Source organism: Danio rerio, chromosome 18 (genome assembly GCF_049306965.1).
Source record: "Danio rerio strain Tuebingen ecotype United States chromosome 18, GRCz12tu, whole genome shotgun sequence".
NCBI lineage: Eukaryota > Metazoa > Chordata > Actinopteri > Cypriniformes > Danionidae > Danio > Danio rerio.
This window is the reverse complement of record NC_133193.1, coordinates 29866351-29886625: the sequence shown is the minus strand read 5'-3', so window position 1 is coordinate 29886625 and position 20275 is coordinate 29866351.

Here is a 20275-nt window from a genome sequence, read left to right as displayed (position 1 = left end):
TAGTATGAGTTAGCATGTTATTAGCATGATTCTAGCATGAGTTAGCATGTTACTAGCATGATTCTAGCATAAATTAGCATGTTACTAGCATGATTCTAGGATGAACTAGCATGTTACTAGCATGATTCCAGTATGAATTAGCATGTTATTAGCATGATTCTAGCATGAATTAGCATGATACTAGCATGATTCCAGTATGAATTAGCATGTTACTAGCATGAGTCTAGTATGAATTAGCATGTCATTAGGTTGATTCTAGTATGAATTAGCATGTTATTAGCATGATTCTAGCATGAATTAGCATGTTACTAGCATGATTCCAGTATTAATTAGCATGTTATTAGCATGATTCTAGCATGAATTAGCATGTTACTAGCATGATTCCAGTATGAATTAGCATGTTACTAGCACGATTTTAGCATGAATTAGCATGATTCTAGCATGAAGTTAGCATGTTGTTAGCATGATTCTAGCATGAATTAGCATGTTGTTAGCATGATTCTAGCACGAATTAGCATGTGCTAAGGTGTTGCTAGGTGGTTGCTAAGGTGTTGATAGATTGTTGCTAGGGTGTCCTACGTGGTTGCTAGGTGGTTGCTAAGGTGTTGCTAGGCGGTTGCTAGGGTGTTTTGAGTGGTTGCTAGGTGGTTGCTAAGGTGTTGCTAGGTGGTTGCTAAGGTGTCCTAAGTGGTTGCTAGATGGTTGCTAGGGTATTTTGAGTGGTTGCTAAGGCGTTGCTAGGTGGTTGCTAGGGTGTTCTGAGTGGTTGCTAAGGTATTGCTAGGTGGTTGCTAGGGTGTCCTGAGTGGTTGCTAGGTGGTTGCTAAGGTGTTGCTAGGCAGTTGCTAGGGTGTTCTGAGTGGTTGCTAGGTGGTTGCTAAGGTGTTGCTAGGCGGTTGCTAAGGTGTCCCAAGTGGTTGCTACGTGGTTGCTAAGGTGTTGCTAGGTGGTTGCTAAGGTATTCTGAGTGGTTGCTAAGGCGTTGCTAGGCGGTTGCTAGGGTGTCCTGAGTGGTCGCTAGGCCCTTACTAAGGCATTACTAGGCCGTTGCTAGGTGGTTGCTAGGCGGTTGCTAGGGTAATTTGGGTGGTTGCTAGGCAGTTGCTAGGGTACCCTGGTTGGTTACTAGGCAAGCCTCACATACATGCTTGATAAAACATTTATACTTAGTAAGCATTTCTAGCAAGTTACAGTACTTGGCTAGTCAATATTAGCATGTAGCTAATCACTGCTAGCATGTGTAGCATTTAGGAAGTTCTGTTTGCTAGCATGAGTCAAACGAGCCAATCTCCAAGTCTCTACGATGTTCTGATGCTGAGATATAGCTGTTGATGAATGGTTGCTAGGGTACTCTGTTTTGTTGCTATGGGCGAGGTTACAGAGTGCACTTGAATGTGGTTGGCTGTCTAAGTCAAATGAACCAACCCCCATGTCTCTATGACACTGCTATGCAAAGATATGCATCTTGGCCTATTTTAATGGAAGTCTATGGAATCAATTTGGGGGCGTGGCTTGTGAGCTTCATTATCATATTGAGATGCTCATTGGTTGTCTGAGTCAGATGAGCCATCCCCCAAGTCAATAGGACACTGCTAAGCAAAGATATGCATGTAGGCCAGTTATTACCATGAGTCTAGTATGAATTAGCATGTTACTAGCATGATTCTTGTACAAATTAGCATGTCATTAGCATGTTTCCAGTATGAGTTAGCATGTCATTAGCATGATTAGCATATAAGTAGCATGTTGCTAGCATGATTGGCATGTCATTAGTATGTTAGAATTATAAGCATTTGAAAGCACAGCTAATTACAGTCTATAGGACAGTTGCTAGGGTGCAGTATGTGGTAGTTAGGGGTGTGGCTAGAAAGTTAAAAGGCCATCAGTGATTGGCTGCTGGCTAGACTGAGTTAAATGAGCCCAGCCATTAGTCTGTATGACAGTCTGATGCAGAGTTATGAGCTCACAAAGTTTGATCCCATGTTAAGTCAATGAGAGTCTTTTGTAATGGAAGTCTACGGGACAGTTGCTAGGGTGCAGTATGTGGTAGTTAGGGGTGTGGCTAGAAAGTTAAAAGCTCATCAGTTATTTGCAGTTTGGTAGTCTGAGTTAAATGAGCTCAGCCATTAGTCTCTATGACAGTCTGATGCAGAGTTATGAGCTCACAAAGTTTGATTCCATGTAAAGTCAATGAGAGTCTTTTGTAATGGAAGTCTACGGGACAGTTGCTAGGGTGCAGTATGTGGTAGTTAGGGGTGTGGCTAGAAAGTTAAAAGCTCATCAGTTATTGGCAGTTTGGTATTCGGAGTTAAATGAGCTCAGCCATTAGTCTGTGGGACAGTCTGATGCAGAGTTATGAGCTCACAAAGTTTGATCCCATGTAAAGTCAATGAGAGTCTTTTGAATGGAAGTCTATGGGACAGTTTCTAGGGTCCAAAAGTGGTTGCTAGGGCGTGGCTAGAAAGTTTAAAGGTGATCAGTCATTGACAGTTTGATAGTCTGAGTTAAATGAGCCCAGTTAGAGTTCTGTGCGACAGTCTGACGCAGAGTTACGAGGTCACAAAGTTTGGTCCAATGTTAAGTCTATGGGATTTTTCCGACAGTCCCGGGACGTTTTTCGGAAAACCGAAAGTCCAATCAGTCTGAGGAGATATAGCATACCGAGTCAGAATAGTTTGGAGGTCTGGTGTGAGTTTGGTGGTAATAGTTCGAAAGTTCAAGGAGTAGATAGAGTTTGAATTTTAGTCTCAGAAGAAGAATAATAATAAAATTAATAATAATAAGTTTAAATAGTAGAACAGTAGTCTGGCTTTGACAAGCCAGCCTAATAATAATAATAATAATAATAATAAGTTTAATAGGATAACAGTAGTCTGGCTTGCTACACAAGCCAGCCTAATTACAGAAGAATTCAGTTCACCACAAAAACTCAGAGAGACAAATTTGATTACCTGCTCAGCATGTTTAAACTAACTAAAGCTATCCCATTGAAATGCAGCTGGGACTAAATAATGTAATGCTTATGCTAAATAAGATTCATTATATTTAAGCAATGCATCAAATTCTATAACAGGTGGGTTGTCTCCAGCATATGCGATATTTAAAGTTCATGCTGACTGTTTATATAAAATTTGACTAAACAAAGGGGTGTGTTTTCATAACAACTGTGTTGAAAAATGCAAAAAAAAAAAGAAAAAGTGTGCATCCTAAAGAATGAACACATACTGTTATATGGGAAGCATACTGTCATTATTTGTGAACCTGAACCATACGACCAATCTTAATTTGTGGCAATAGCTAAAAAATAATATACTGATACTGATACTGTATTGATTTCTCTGGCATGCCAAAAATCATCAAAATATTATTTAAAGCCCATATTCCATCAAGATATTGTGGAAATGTCCTACTGTAATATGCATCAATATTATTATTTTTTTTTTAGTTATGTAATTTGGACAACTTACTTTAATTTTATTGATTCAGATAAAATGCATTTAAAGGGCATCTATTTTACCCCATTTGCAAGATGTAAGAAGTCTTTGGTGTCTGTAAAGTTTCAGCTCACAATACCCATCAGATGATTTATTATATTATCTGCTCATTTTGCTGTCAGGGTCCACTGTAGCTATTTTTGTAGTCTGTGGCTTTAAATCCAAATGAACTACTTCTTCCAACTCACTGCTCCCACGTGCATGTCTTATTCTTATGTGTTACATCAGATAAACAGCAGCCAGTGATGGAGACAGACATGGATAAAATTGAAATACAGCTCTTTAGTCTAAAAATTACAAGAAAGTTTACTTCATATATTTGTGGTAGAGTTTATTCAAACCTTTTTGAAATTTATATATATATATATATATATATATATATATATATATATATATATATATATATATATATATATATATATATATATATATATATATATATATATATATAAACTGCTTTTACTCAAGCTGGAATGAAACAAATAAGACTTTTTTCAGGATAAAAAATATTATCAGACATACTGTGAAAATTTCCTTGCTCTGTTGAACATCATTTGAAAAACATTTAAAAAAGAAAAGAAAAATCAAATATTCAACTGGATATGTGTGTTTACAGACACCATATGGCCGTGGTGAGTATAGGTTATACATTATACTATATAGCAATTTTACTCTCTTTATTACAAACAGGCTTTGTTTTAAAAATGTTTTTAAACTTATAAAACTTATGGAAATTATAGAGAGTTGGAACAGAAAATTTTCCAAGTTTGTTTACAAAAACAATGTTCTTTGGACGTGTGTACCATAGACTGTAAAAGATATGGAAGTAGTATGACGTCACACATAGGTTTTTTGATCAACACAAAAGAAGCTACAAGTAGGCGTGGCCAACCGTCACCATTTTGTTTACATATCTTCACAACGACCAGGGAATACCAAACAAGGGCAAAGACTCGGAGTGTGTGCGGAGCTACAGACACCTGCAAACATTTCGCTTAGACTGGGTTTTCTTTGGGTGAAAGACTTAATAAAGTGTTTAGACTTTTTAAAAACACTGTTGTAATACATTGAGCCACTAAGCATTGCTCTTATGACATTTTTCTAAAGAAAGAAAGTGTGAATTACTTCCAAATGATTAAAATATAGTCTGTGTTAGTAAATGCAAGGCGATTCAGGAAATCCAAGCATAAGACTGTTTGATAATGTTTCAGATGACTGCTTTACAGTCTACAGCCAATCAATCTTTCAGATTCTGGAGTGCATTCAAGTTCTTAAGAAAAATGTAAATTATAAATGATCCCTAATAAAATAAATACATTTTTAGAAATTGTATAAGTATATAGTTTCCACTCACCTGGGAAATGGAGGCAATTTAAATGGTTTGTGAGCACAATTAAGTGCACACAGCATGCCATATCATCTGATAATTGTAAGAAATAATTTCAAAAGCATTTGAAGAGTTCCATTGCAAAACGAGATAAATCCATTTAAAAAAAATGTTGGTTATTTGACATTATTTTTTAAGACATCAACAGTCAAGTTCATTCATTATTTTTGTACATTAAACTATCACTTGAGCTCAGTAAAGGCCAGGAACACAATATTCTTCAAATCCAGGATCTTTTTTAGTTAATTTTATGTCCATAAATTGTTCATAAATAAGTCAAAAACCATGCCAAAATGCAACATAGTTATCTTAACATTGTCAAACATCTTAAATTGGTAAAAAAATAAAATAAAAAAATAAACATCATAAACATATGGAATACTATATACAAAGATTGATTAATAATAAAAAGATTCTGAGTTAGTTTTGGCCAGAACATACACAACACAACATAAAATAATTTTTTTTTTTTTTTTTTTTTTTTTTGGTAAAACGCTATATTTACCTTAAGCTATTTTCTACTACAGTAATACCATTGAGAAAGACTAGTGAATCAATGTTTTGTTTAATAAGTAGGATTAGGTTAATTATATAAACGACTTGTAGCTTGTTACAGAAAGTGAAGGATGGTTCCTTCCACACCGCTGCTGAAAACCAAACCTGTATGATCAGAGCGGGCGGAGCCGCGATGTCACAGTTCTCTGTTGCACCGACTCATAGCACTCTGTTGTGAGTCCGCGACACAAGCTCGCTTCGCCCCGTCATATTTAATGAATTATTTCACGGTAATAATAATAATAATAATAGCTTATTTATTTGTTGCAGTGAAAAAGCAAAACCGTTTATTTTTCTCCAAAACAACCTGTGCCCTTTATGTTCCTTAATAATAAATTAACAACGACAACAAATATGAGGTTTTAGGCTATACATAATAGGTGCAACCGCGTAAATAAATCTTAAGATAGGCTACTCAGCTACATGTAAAAAATTATTTAAATAATAAACTTACTTGCTGGCCTTTCTTTCGACATCAGTGGATACTCGTTCTCTGCTGCATTTGTGTATTGTTGACAGACGCAGGAGTATTTTATTCTGGTCCACTTTTGTAGTATTTTTTTTACATTTTTGTGAAGTTGAAGGCTTCATCTACTATCGCTAATTCAATGAGCAAAGTTGAAGCACTTCACCAGGGGGTGACTCTCTTCCCAAGGGGTGCTGAGCTCACACAGCTTCCTGAACCTTCTATAACTGTTATATCGCACCATTATATTGTAAAGAAACTGGTCTGGCGGATATCACGTTTAGTGAAAAAAAAAAAAAAATAATAATTATATATATATATATTTGTCTTACACAAAGTATTACATAATTTCTTCAAAAGCATAACAAAAAAATAAAATAAAAAATAAATAAATACTGGCTTTATTACAGGAAATGATGCCAGAAGTCATGTTTCTGTTTTCCAGCTTTCTCTGAAAAATAAGCAGTAATGTCCCTTTGGGAGATCTCTGCTTTTGACTTTCTTTCAGGTTCTAAAATTAATGACATAATATGTGGAGATCTGTACTTATTCCTACAAAACACAATGAATTTTGATTTGATTTAGATTTGATTTTTTATAACAATCTCTATTAATGCACACATAGACATGCATCATTGTTCATTCTTCCAAGTACATTCCCCGAGCAAATCTATTAATTATGATTTGATGCTCAGACAAGTTGTTTCAATCTATTACCTTGTGCTCACCAATCTTGTCAAGGTCTTCACAAAGAACAGAGATTATAATGTTCGCTACAGAAGATGATTTTAATTACATGCACCTTCCATGGCTCGTCAGTGTGAGTGTCTTTTTCCCTCGTTCCATTGTCTCAGATAGAAGAGCTAATCAACAGGAAGAGAATAGAAACCACATCGCTTACAAAACCACTGTTAATCACCTGTCAATGACAGGAATGAAGGACTTACCAGATGGGCTATGTTAGGGGGAAAATCATTCTGTGAGAGTAGAGCGTTGTTGGTGGTGATATCCACATAAAGGTAGAGAAAGTTAGCAAATTAAACTCAGGTGGAGTTTTTTTTTTTTTATACACAACTACAGTACATTTCTGCTTTACCCATTATAACAGCATGGGTGGAAAATTAATGCTTTTAACTAATGGCTTCCGAAATCCTTTCTGGAACAAAGTTCACAGCATGTGTCCACCATGGTAAACTTTGTAATGGTGTGGAGGTGTTGAACAGTTCAGTCATACAAAATGATGATCCTTTTGAACAACCTACAGATGTGACAACTGTCTGAAGTCTGTATAAAATAATGAAAATCCATTAGTTGATAGTTGAAGTGCAACCCTTTGGGGCAACACATCATCAGTGTGTCAAAAGAATGTGCTGGAGTCATCAATCTTCAGATTTTTCCATAAAGAATTTGTTGAAATAACAAAGGTGTATGATAGAGCTATACAGACCTGATTGTTTCCTAATAAGAGTTACATACATAACTGAGATGTTCCCTTTCACAGACTTTGTATGGTCACTGAGATTTGTTATTGAAGTTAAAGAGTGCCTATTTTACCCCTTTTTTAAGATTTAAGATATGTTTTTTGTCTCTAGAATGTCTGTAAAGTTTCAGCTCAAAACACCCATCAGATTATTTATTATACCCTTCAGAATATTGGCATTTTCTGCTCTGAACACAATGTAGCTGTTTTTGTTGCCTGTGCCTTTTAATGCTAGTTTTCCCCCACCCATGTCACCCTCAATCTCTGCCCCGGTTGTGTCTAATAAACAGCACAGTAACAGACATGAAGGATCTCACCTACGTTTGTAAGAAATACTATAGTAAGTACTTTTCCAATTATGAGTCACATGCAATGTCGTTACAAATTTCACACACACACACACACACACACACACACACACACACACACACACACACACATACATACCTTGATCTTCTTGATCACATTTGAAAATGCTTAATAATCACAGAGAGCTAAACAGATCTTTTAATCCCGTTGCAACATGTTAATCCATGGCTGTCAATTAATAATCAGTTCGGTGGGAGGAGAAACCGCACTCCTATGTCACATTGCGGTGGGCCTCAAAATGGGAGGGACTTGGATCATATTTTTAATGTCAGAAAAAAAAACAAAAAAAGCCTTATTGTCTTTATATCACCCCAGTATGACTGTGGACACATTATACCTACACCACGCCCGTTGAGTCGTGACAGACTCAAATCAGAAATCAGAAAACAGTATGGACTACAAAGGGCATGTGATGGTGATTGTGGTGGACAATAATCCACCCCAACTGTGCAAACTTTCATTCAAATATTTGATCCAAACAGATCCTAAAGGATAAAAGCATGCACTACCCTATATTTTTATTTATTTATTTTTTTATCATTTCAGAAACCGTTTCAATCAGATATGCCTCACAATATAGGACAAAGGACATTAAGTTCTTTTCATACCAACTTTAAATTATTTTTCAAAAGTTCAGTTTTTTATATTATTATTTTACAACAATGTTATTTTTTACCACACTTAAAAAAAATAGTACTTTTGTAATAAAACATCAGCAGGTGGTACATACTTTCAGTGTTACCTCTACTCATCTGCCAGACCTGATGCTATAACTTCAACTCCCTGGTTAGTTTTGAAAAATGAAATCATCCTGGACCAAGGATTGAGTAATCCATGTACAAAATACAGACCCCTGATCCTTGACCATGGCTTGCATTACCTCAAAAATTCTCACAGGTGAAAGCCTGCACAGTCTTCAAATTGTACCGTCAAAGAGCCACCACTTAAAAGCATAGAACCTTAAAATCCTTATAGAGTCCAGATCGTTCGAGGTTACAGAAGTAACCCTTCATTCCCAGAGGAAGGGAACGGAAGTGCTATTAAGTGGATTTGATCTTTGTGAAAATCCACGAAATGGGAGGATTCGGTTCAGAAGCCGCTTGTCTGAAAGAGTATTGAACGGGCCAATGAATGCAATGAATTGGCAGCATAAACTTGCACAGGTGTGCTATATTGCCAATTATCCCAGCATATAAGCACACCTGGAGCAAGCAAACGCCATCCTTTTAAGCTGAAGAGACTTTCAAACAGCTAAGGGACAGTCATTATGGCGACGGAGTATAGCACTTCCGTTCCCCTCCTCGGGGAACGAAGGGTTACTTCTGTAACCTTGAACGTTCCCCTTCGGTTGGGGAACTTCAGTGCTATTAAGTGGATTTGATCTTTGTGAAAATCCACAAAATGGGAGAACTATGGAAAGCGCCATAATGACTGGACCTTACCAACGCCCCCGATGAGGGGATAGTCAAGCAAGCGTGACGCACCCACATCATGGGAGGTGCGGTCCTCCAACTTGTCCCTGGCCCTAATTTATCCTACTTCAACAGAAGTCTTGGATTTAGATATATATTTTGGGAAGTCGTGAGCATCTAAATAATTCTAGGAAATACGACAGTACGTTGGGAAGCGTGCAATCCCGATAGGGAGGACGCTGCGGAGGCCACGAGTTACCCAAGGGGGGATAGATGGCAGAATTTACATATGGACTAGCCCTAAAAAGGGGGAGTACGCATAGCAAAAGAGTGGTTAGCGGAGAGGGAAGACACGGGTCTGCCCAGGGGGGGGACTTTACCGTGGCGGAATAAGCATATGGGATAGCCTAGTGGGGATCACGCATAGCAGGCACCTATACCTAAAACACGGACTGACCAGCAGGCAGACCTACAACGTAGTGGGCCAGCAAGTGACTCCTCCGCTGAGTCAGTGCTGGGGGCCAAGGAGGAATCTGCAGGGCTCACTTGACGGGGAACTTTACTGACAGATAAAAAGGCGCACGTACCTCCGTGTTTGGGAGAATGGCGCAGCAAGCGTGTTTCAACACCCTACCGAATTGTTTCCTCAATCACCAAGGGTTACCTAATACCCTTGAGGAAACCGGCTCCACTCGCAGATTGTAAAACCTTGCAAATGTGTTGGGTGTCACCCAGCCCGCAGCTCTACAGATGTCTGTTAGAGAGGCGACGTGTGCGCGCGCTCGAGAGGATGCAAAACTCTTGGGGGACGCGGCTCACCTCGGCTCTGATAAGTGAGAGAATGGCATCCACAATCCAGTGGGAAAACTTATTTCGGTACGGCACTTCCCTGCTGCCGACCGCCATAACAGACGAAGAGCTGCTCAGATGATCTAAACTCTGAGTGCAGTCCAGATAATACGCAAGACGCGAACTGGACAATAAAGAAAGGGCTGGGTCTGCCTCCTCCGAGGGCAGCGCTTGCAGGCTCACTACCTAGTATTAAAACGGAGTGGTAGGAACCTTGGGCACATATCGCGGGTGGGGTCTCAGGACGTGAGAGAAAGCCAGCCCAATTACAGGCACGAGTCACTGACCGAAAAATGCCTCTAATCGATATCAACGCAACCACCAGAGCTGTCTTCAGGGACAGAAAGATACTGAGTCAAGGATCGAAGGGATCTGACGCGGCTTGTGTAGCGAGGGCGAGATCCTAAGAGGGCATGAGAGGGGGCGGGGTGGATTCATTCGCTTAGCGCCCCTGAGGAACCGGATGATGAGGTTATGCGTTCCCACGGTGCTGCCAGCCACCGCGTCATGAGAGCGGAGATGGTAGCCACGTAACCTTGAGTGTGAAGGGCGACAGCCTGCTCTCCAGCTTCCCTCGGCGTAAAGAAAGCACAACGCTCATCTGGCAAATTACGGGGGTCTTCTCTGCGAGAGACGCACCATTCAGTGAATAGACTCCACTTCAGGTTATAGGCGCGCTCGGGGAGGGGGCTCTAGCCCGAGTGACTGTATTAGCCACCGCAATCGGAGGTTACCTAAGTCTTCCTCGCGTCTAAGGACCTCCAAAGATCGGCGAGGGTGCCAGATGGTGCCCTGTCCCTGAGAGAGCAGGTGCTTTCTCGAAGGGAACTGCCAGGGGAGGGCTATCATGAGGGAGAGCTCTGACATCCAGGTCCAGTTGAGCCAGAGGGGCTCAACCATCAACCTGTTCCTCGTCCTCCCTGACCTTGCACAGTAACTGCGTGAGCAGGCTCACTGGGGGAAATGCGTATTTGCACATGCCCCGAGGCCAGCTGTAAGCCAGTGCATCCGTGCCGAGAGCACTCGGTCAGGGAAAGAACAACTGGCAATGAGCGATCACGGGGGAAGCAACAGATCGATCAGGGCTTCCCCGAATCGCGCCCATATCAGCTGAACAGACTCGGGGTGGAGTCTCCATTCTCCAGGACGTAAGGCTGCTGTGAGAGCACATCGGCTGCACGGTTGAGCTTACCTTAATATGAATGGCGTGCAGCGATTCAGCCGCGGGTGACTCCAGAGGACCAGACGGCGGGCGAGCTGAGACATGCGGCTAGAGCGCATAACCCCCATATGGCTGATATACGCCACCGCCGCCGCCGTACTGTCCATCCTGACCAGCACGTGTTGCCGGGAAAAAAAACGGTGGAGAGCGAGGAACACTGCCAACAGCTCCAGGCGATATGCCAATGCAACTGGGTACCTTTCCACAGGTTCGCAGCCGCATGCCCGCAATGCACAGCACCCCAGCCCGTGTTGGAAGTGTCTGTTGAAACGACAACAAGACTGGACGCCTGTCCTAGAGACACCCAGGCCTGTAGGAACGAGGGGTCGCTCCAAAGGCTGAGGGTGCAGCGACACAGCGCAGTAACAGAGACTCGGTGAGCGCGCGCGTGCCATGCGCGTCTGGGGACTCGATCGTGAAGCCAGTGCTGAAGTGGTCTCATATAGAGTAATCCGAGCGGCATGAAGCGGCTGCAGATGCCATAAGCCACAGGAGCCTCTGAAATAATTTCAGTGGGACCACTATGTTACTGTCGAGCTCTCTCAGACAGTTCAGCATCAGCTGAGCGCGCTCTCCGGAGAGGCGCGCTGCCATGGTGACCGAGTCCAGCTCCAGCCCGAGAGAAGAGATCCTCTGCACGGGGGCGAGTTTGCTCTTTTCTCGGTTGACCTGAAACCCCAACAGGTGGAAGTGCCGGAGCACTTTGTCTCTGTGCATAATCAATTGCTCCGAGAGAGGGCAAAAATCAGCCAGTCGTCAAGAAAATTGAGTATGCAGATGCCCGCGAGCCGAAGGGGCACTAAGGCACCCTCCGCGGGCTTGGTGAGGACCCGCGGAGACAGAGAGAGCCCGAAGGGGAGGGCTTTGTATTGCCAAGCTCGACCTTCAAACGCAAACCGCAGAAACTGACGATGGCGAGGAAGAGTGGAGACATGGAAATACGCGTCCATCAGGTCTAATGCTGCAGACCAACCCAGAGGACGAACGCACCGGAGGATGAGCTTCTGCATGAGCATTCTGAACGGCAGCTTGTGCAGACAGCGGTTCAAAAACGCACAGATCTAGGATTGGCCGTGACCCACCGCTCTTTTTGGGCACGATAAAGTGTGGGCTGTAAAACCCGCTCTCCATCTCGGCTGGAGGGAGCGGCTCGATTGCATCCGTGCCAGGAGGACAGCAATCTCCTCTCGCAAGACAGGGGCGGACAGGGGGCTGACCCTGGTAAATACACACCTCTGACTTGGGGGGCCGTTTCGCGAACTGAATCGCATAGCCGAGTCTGATTGTGCGTATGAGCCACCGCGAAGAGCTGGCCCGCGCTAACCAGGCAGGCAGAGCTCTCGCTAATGGACTTATCGCTACAATCGCTGACGTACCAGCAGTGGGGCAGCGCGGAGTGGGTGTGCTGATCCGGGAAGCGCGCGGGTCCCACGGAAAGCTGGAAATGAGATATTTGCTCTTACTCCGCACCCGAGCTCCGGAGGGGAGGCTCAAGGGGTGGGAGAAAGGAGACCGTCCTCCCAGCGCTCGTGAGCCACTGGCGAAACGCACCGAATCTGCAAGCTAGAAAGCATAGCGTCCCAGACTGGCAGATTTCAGGCTGTCACATACGGGGAAGTGGAAAAGTGCTCTTTCATGATGTTTTCATGGCAGTAAAAAGTGTCGTTGGAAATGGGGCCCCGCCCTCCAGCGGGGAAAGAGCAAGTTCCCTCTTCTCCAGATGGCCTGTCCCAGGGACGCTTCGAGGTCCGTTGCCAGACTTAGCGGCGTTCTGGGCAGGGGGGGCTGCCTGCTTCTGAGGTGCCCGACGCGCTCGCTTCGCCAGAGGCGTGTGCGGGGGCGGAGCAGCTCTCGTAGGCGGGCGCCTTCGGCGAGGAGCAGGTATGAATGGCATGGCTACGGACTGCCGATAAGACATCACCCATCAACTGCTCTCTCACTGCCTTGAATTTCTGGGTGAATTCACAGACGGTGTCGCCGAACATGGCTTGGGATATGGGGAAGTCAAGAAAGCGGACTTTGTCGACTTTGTGCATATCAGCCAGGAGTGGCGCTCCTGGATCACTAATGTGGACATCGTCCTCCCCAACGCACACGCAGCGGACTCAGTGGTCAGAAGAGCAAAGTTGGCGGCGGTGCGAAGCTCGTAAGCCTGGGTTGGACTCACCCTCTTGCCGATCGGCCAGCGCCTGCGCTTGGTAGCGCTGGTAGGTGGCTATCGCATGCAAAGCGGAACCAGCCTGGCCCGCAGCTATGTAAGCTCTAGCTCCGAGGGAGGCAGATAACTTACAGGCTTTGGATGGGAGACAAGGCGGACCCCATCCAAAACTGAACTGCTCTTCCTACCTTCCCTTCTGCGGCGGCAGCTCCTTGCCGAGGGCATCCACCCGCGGCTTCAACATTTGCTCCGCTTCTACTGCCCGCTCCACCGGCCAAGTGGCAACACCGAGCCTCCCGCGGATTGCGACGCCACCACTCCAGGGCACCGCTAAGTCTGGTGAACAGAACGCGAAGCGTCCAGCTGATATGGGCGTGCTTCAGGGAAGCCCAGATCGATCTGTTTGCTTCCACCGAGAACGCACATTGCCAGCTGTTTTATTCCCTGATCGATGCCCCCCTTGGCACGGATGCACTGGCTCACAGCTGCCCATCGGGCATGCGGAAATGTGCGTTTACCCTAGTGAGCCTAATCGCACAAACTTTGTGCAAAGTCAGAGAAGACGAGGTGCAGGTCTTGTTTGTTACGCCCCTCTGGCCCAACCGGACCCTGAAAAGGTCGCACCGAAAGAACACCAGGCAAGGGAGAAACCCAGCTCAACCGTCTGCCGCTGCGTGTACACACTCTGGACCGGGAGAATGCTCTCGTTCGCTCAGAATCACTGGTCACAGCAAGAGGAACTCTCATCGACTCTATCAGAAAGTCTCTGAAGCGAAAAGGATGGCGTTTGCTCGCTCCAGGTGTGCTTATATGCTGGGATAATTGGCAATGAAGCACACCTGTGCAAGCTTACGCTGCCAATTCATTGCATTCATTGGCCCGTTCAATACTCTTTCAGACAAGGGGCTTCTGAACCGAATCCTCCCATTTCGTGGATTTTCACAAAGATCAAATCCACTTAATAGCACTGAAGTTCTCCAACCAAAGGGGAACCAAAATTCTCACCTCTGTACAATAATTCCCTGAATTTTGCTAAGTACATGTGGCTATAATCTGAATTGGGGCCTCCCAAGGAAACTCAAACAGGAAAGAAATCAGATCCAAATATCTTATAAATGATGGGTAAAGCACTTGAAACAAGAAGCGCTAGAAGACTTTTTTTTTTTTTTTACCCTGAATTAAGAATCAACTATACACATGCACTGACGATTCACATTAGACAAATGATGTCTTGTGTGTCTTGATGACCATATTACTATCTCAAATGTTGTATGCAATGTTTGTATCCAATTCACAACCAATTCACATGTTTGGTGGCTTAAATCACTAATTCAACCACATGTCTATAATCTTTAGAAGAATGCACCTCCCACCATTCAACAACTTGGAGAGAAGAGTGATGAACTGCTAAGTGCTATATTCTTCAAATCACAGCACCGTGGAACAAAACACACTGTGAATATCCAGAAAGACAACATAGGTATTTAACATGGGTTGCTGAATAAGAGTGGCACCAGTGACACCATCTGCCAGTTTCTGCAATGATTTTGCATGAGTGTATGAGTTATAGGAATATATGATTTTCAGGAAGGACTTAATTGTGTATGGAAGAAATGTTAGTTCCCCTTCATAAGGGAACTTCTACGTGTGTCTGTAAATACAGACGTTGGGAGTGTTTTAGATGAGCAATCACTTCTAAAGATATGAAAACAGGCAAATGAAATGCCCATTGAATTGGCGGAGCTTAGCTCAACTAAGGTCGCGGCAAGCTTTTTTACTAGGGCAAGTCACCCATGCTGCTCCCCGCTAAGCGGTTAGATCACAGGCAGGCCTTAGTGTTACAGTGGGGGCTATTCCGTTGCCTTTGGGCCTACGGACCCCTCGGTTTTTGTCTGTGCACTCTGTCTCTGCTTCGAGTGCGAGCGCTGGTCCATCCTCCAGGTTGGCCATGCTTTCATTAGATACACCGGGGATGTGATGTCCCTCGCTGCATCGGAGGGCAGGGTTGACATGCTCCGAAAATGATTCGGACCCCCTGCCACCCTCCGGGGTTGTCAGTGAAGATTCGGACCTGAAGTCGGACATGTTGGCCATGTTATTCTGGGCTGCTTCCGCCGTGGGACTAGACATGGCTTGTCCCCCAGAACAGCGGCCGGACCGCTTAGACAGGTGCTTAGTGGGGGCAAAGGTGAAGCCTTTCAGACCCCCCGTCCCCTTCTTCCCGGAGGTACACAGAGAGCTCACGCAGGCATGGAGGGCGCCTTTTTCTGCACTGTCCTTGTGCGCTTCCACTCTCACCTCCCTTTATGATGGAGCAGCCAGGGGATATGAGGCGATTACCCGGGTGGAGCGTGCTATGGCGGTCAATCTCTGTCTGTGGGGCTGCACCACTCGGAGAGATTCTACCCCGGGCTTGCTGAATGAGCTCCGCACGGCAATCGAATATGCTCTCATGACCACCAAATCGGCTGCTCATGCCCTGGGGAAGACGATAGCCACATTAGTAGTCCAGGAATGCCAACTCTGACTGAGCTTGGCCGATTTGAGTGACGTTGACAAAGCTTGCTTTCTTAACGCTCCCATATCCCAGGCTGGCCTGTTCGGCGACATTGTGGGGGAGTGCACCCAGGAATTCTCTGCGGCGAGAGAGCAGTCCAAGGCGATGGGTGAAGTCATCTATCAGCGGGCTCGGAAAACTGCTCTTCCTACCTTCCCTTCTGCGGCGGCAGCTCCTTGCCGAGGGCATCCACCCGCGGCTTCAACATTTGCTCCGCTTCTACTGCCCGCTCCACCGGCCAAGTGGCAACACCGAGCCTCCCGCGGATTGCGAGGCCACCACTCCAGGGCACCGCTAAGTCTGGTGAACAGAACGCGAAGCGTCCCTGGGACGGGCCATTCAGAGATGAGGGGACCTGCTCTTTTCTCGGTGTGAAGTCGAGGATTATTACATCAGTCCTCAACAAATCTAAACTCATCGCTGCCGGTCTCCGGGCTGGCGACAACCAAAATTCCAAAAGAGCAGTTTCCTTTCTCTCCGGATGCACAAACTCGAGCACTGTCAGTCCGCGATGCTCCGCCTTTTAGCTCGCAGTGCTTAGGCCCTCAGAGTGCTGCAGAACGGACTCCTTTCTCTCACTCCGGCCTCACTGCGGGATCCAGGGAGGAAGGTAAGATAAATTCTCTTATTTTCAGCTATTCCTCGGGACGCAATGCTTCCCGGGATGAGTACCCCTATCCCAAGTTGCCCCTCTGCTGGCACGTCAGCGAACACTCCGATGGTGCCATTAGCGTGGGCTCTGTTGGCCTGGTTGCTCAGTGCATTGCGGTGGCTCATACGGACAGTCAGACTCGGTTATGCGATGCACTTAGCTATTCGCCCTCCCAAGGTCATGGGTGTCTTTTTCACGAGGGTTATCCCCAGGAATACCCCTGTCTTGCAAGAGGAGATTGCTGTCCTCCTGGTGAAGGATGCAATCAAGCAGGTCCCTCCAGCCAAGATGAAGTCGGGGATTTACAGCCTGTATTTTATCGTGCCCAAAAAGAGTGGGGGGTTAAGGCCAATCCTAGATCTGCGCAGACTGATCTGTCATTTACACAAAATGCCTTTCAGAATTTTCATGCAGATATGCTTGCTTCACAGCGTCCGTCCACAGGATTGGTTTGCAGCCATAGACCTGGAGGACACAAATTTTCGCCACCGCCCTTTTCTCCGATTCGCGTTCGAAGGACGAGTGTGGCAATACAAAGTCCTCCCCTTAGGGCTCTCTCTGTCTCCGCGGGTATTCACCAAGCTCGCAGAGGGTACCCTAGCACCACTGCGGCTCGCGGGCATCCACATACTCCACTATCTTGACGACTGGCTCATTCTGGCCTCGTCTCGCAATCAGCTGATTATGCACAGAGACAAAGTGCTTTGGCACCTCGACCAGTTGTGGCTTCAGTTTAACCGAGAGAGGACAAACTTTGCCCTGTGCAGAGGATTTCTTATCTTGGGCTGGAGCTGGATTCGGTCACTATGGTTGCGCGCCTCTCCGAGGAGCACGACAGGCTGATGCTTTCCTATGTAAACGAGCTCCACAGGAAGATAGTGGTCCCAGTAAAAAGTTTTGAGAGGCTCCTGGGACATATGGCAGGAGCCTGTAAGCCTTTTAGAAGAAAATAAAATTTGCGCTGCAGGTTACGTCACTTGGTTTGCTTCATATGAGACCACTTCAGCGTTGGCTTCACGATTGAGTCCCCAGACAGGCATGGCGTGCGGGTACGCACTGGGTGCGAATAACTCAGCCTCTGGATGAATCTGGCTTTTCTATGGGCCGGAGTGCCCCTAGGGCTTGTAACCAGGAAACTCCACCCCAAATCGGTCCAGCTGATATGGGCGTGCTTCAGGGAAGCCCAGATCGATCTGTTTGCTTCCACCGAGAACGCACATTGCCAGCTGTTTTATTCACTGATCGATGCCCCCCTTGGCACGGATGCACTGGCTCACAGCTGCCCATCGGGCATGCGGAAATGTGCGTTTACCCTAATGAGCCTAATCGCACAAACTTTGTGCAAAGTCAGAGAGGACGAGGTGCAGGTCTTGTTTGTTACGCCCCTCTGGCCCAACCGGACCCGGGTTTCGAAGCTCGCACTCCTCGCAGCGGCCCCTCCTTGGCGGATTCCACTATGGGAGGACCTCCTCTCTCAGGGACAGGGCACCATCTGGCACCCACGCCCAGATCTCTGGAACCTCCACGTGTGGTCCATTGACAGATCGGGGAAGACAAAGGTGACTTACGGCCCACGGTACTTCACACCATCACTCAGGCTAGAGCACCCTCTACGAGGCATGCCTAAGCCTTGAAGAGAAGTCTATTACTGGAGTGTTGCGCTTCTCACCGAGAAGACCCCTGACCATGCCAGATTAGCATTTGTTATTCTTCTTTCAGGATAAGCTAGAGCGTAGGCTGTCACCCTCCACACTGAAGGTTTACCTGGCTGCGATGTTCGCTCATCATGACGCGGTGGATGGCAACATTCTCGGGAAGCATGATCTAATCATCCGATTCCTCAAAGGCGCGCGGATGTTAAATCTGTCCCGCCCCCCTCTCTTGCCCTCTTGGGATCTCTCTATAGTCCTAGCGGGTCTGCAGAGAGATCCGTTTGCGCCACTCGATTCGGTATCTATTAAAATTATCTCATTAAAGTCAGCTCTGCTGATCGCATTGGCGTCATTCAAGAGAGTTGGGGATCTGAAGCCATTTTTGGTCAGTGAATCATGTCTTGAATTTGAGACTATTTACTCTCACATTGTCCTGAGACCCCGGCCTGCCTATATACCCAAGATTCCTACCACCCCATTTAGAGATCAGGTGGTCAACTTGATGCCTTCAGAGGAAGGCTCAACCCACTCACTGCTTTGTCCCGTTCGCACTTTGCACCTTTACGTGGAACGAATTCAAAATGTAAGATCATGTGAACAGCTCTTTATCTGTTGAAAACAAAGGTTGTCCCACTGGTTAGTTGATGCCATTGCCCTCGCTTATCAATGCCAGGGCGAGCCACTCCCTCCTAACGTGAGAGCACACTCTACTAGAGGTGTCGCTCCCTCATGGGCGTTATCACGCGGCACCTCTCTCACAGATATCTGCAAAGCTCCGGGTTGAGCGACACCTAACACATTTGCAAGGTTCTTTAATCTGTGGGTGGAGCCAGTTTCCTCCCAATTATTGGGTAACCCCAATCAATCGGGGGGAATTAAGCTCTGTGTCACATACGCTTGCTGCGCTAGGCTCCCTAAAGATGAATGCAATTTTTCTGCTCTACTAGTAAGTTCCCCTTCTCAGGCGAACCCTAAAGAATTCCTCTGAGGCCCCCAGAATCAACTCAGCGGAGGAGTCGAGTGCATGGCTCAGTGTGCGGTTGGTACGCCCATTGGGTCTACATGCATATTGAGGGTCGGTGCCAGCTATGTTCATTCCCACTTGGTGATGCTATAAGCATTATTACCACGGTGTGTTCCCCCTTATTAGGCGGTCCTGTGTATTCCCTAAACCGCTAACCAGCTTATCATATGTAGCACTCCCCTCTCATTAGGGCTAGTCCATATGTCTCTTTACCATCAGGTCTCCCTTTCTGGGTAGCAGGTGGTCCCCCGCTGTGTCCTCCCCCTGCGTGGACTGACGCTTTCCCAAAGTACTGTCTTATTTCTAAATTTCATATCTTCAGAAGTGATTGGTCATCTAAAGCAGTGGTCCCCAACCCCCTGGCCGCGGAAAACATATAGAGAAACACTTTCGCATGCCGAGATGTACATGATATATATGTGTGTGTGTGTGTGTGTGTGTTGGCTGTCACGGGCTGTTTGACGGGCACACGCAAAGCTTGAAGGTAAACAAACAACGGCTTATCATAAGCATCTTATCGATAATTATTATTTACACGGTTGGCATTAAGATGAACATACAAACGTTATCTGCCTAATTTCTAGCAGCTAAATGTGTCTGGAATAAAAATCAAAGGCTTTTATTCTCCTAAACCACGTGCATGTGAATGCATCTGACTGTTCTGATTGGCTGAAGCAGGCATCTCACGTCAGCAGGTTCTAGACGTGCACGCGCTCTTTCCGGCAATCTTCCTTCTGCCATTACGCCCAGATGGGACCATCTCGTTGCAAAGAAACAAGCTCAGGGCTCCCATTGTTTTAGCGTTACCTACTGTTTTTAATGTTATAATACGTTATATTGTTGGAGCAATGTGTTAATACAGTTATTACTTTCTAATGTTATAATAGCATTGTAATGTTGGAGCAATGTGCTAATAAAGTTCTATATGAGTACACAGTGGATTCACGTTTATTATTATTATTATTTCAACCCCCCGGTCCGCAGTAAAATTGTCAAGC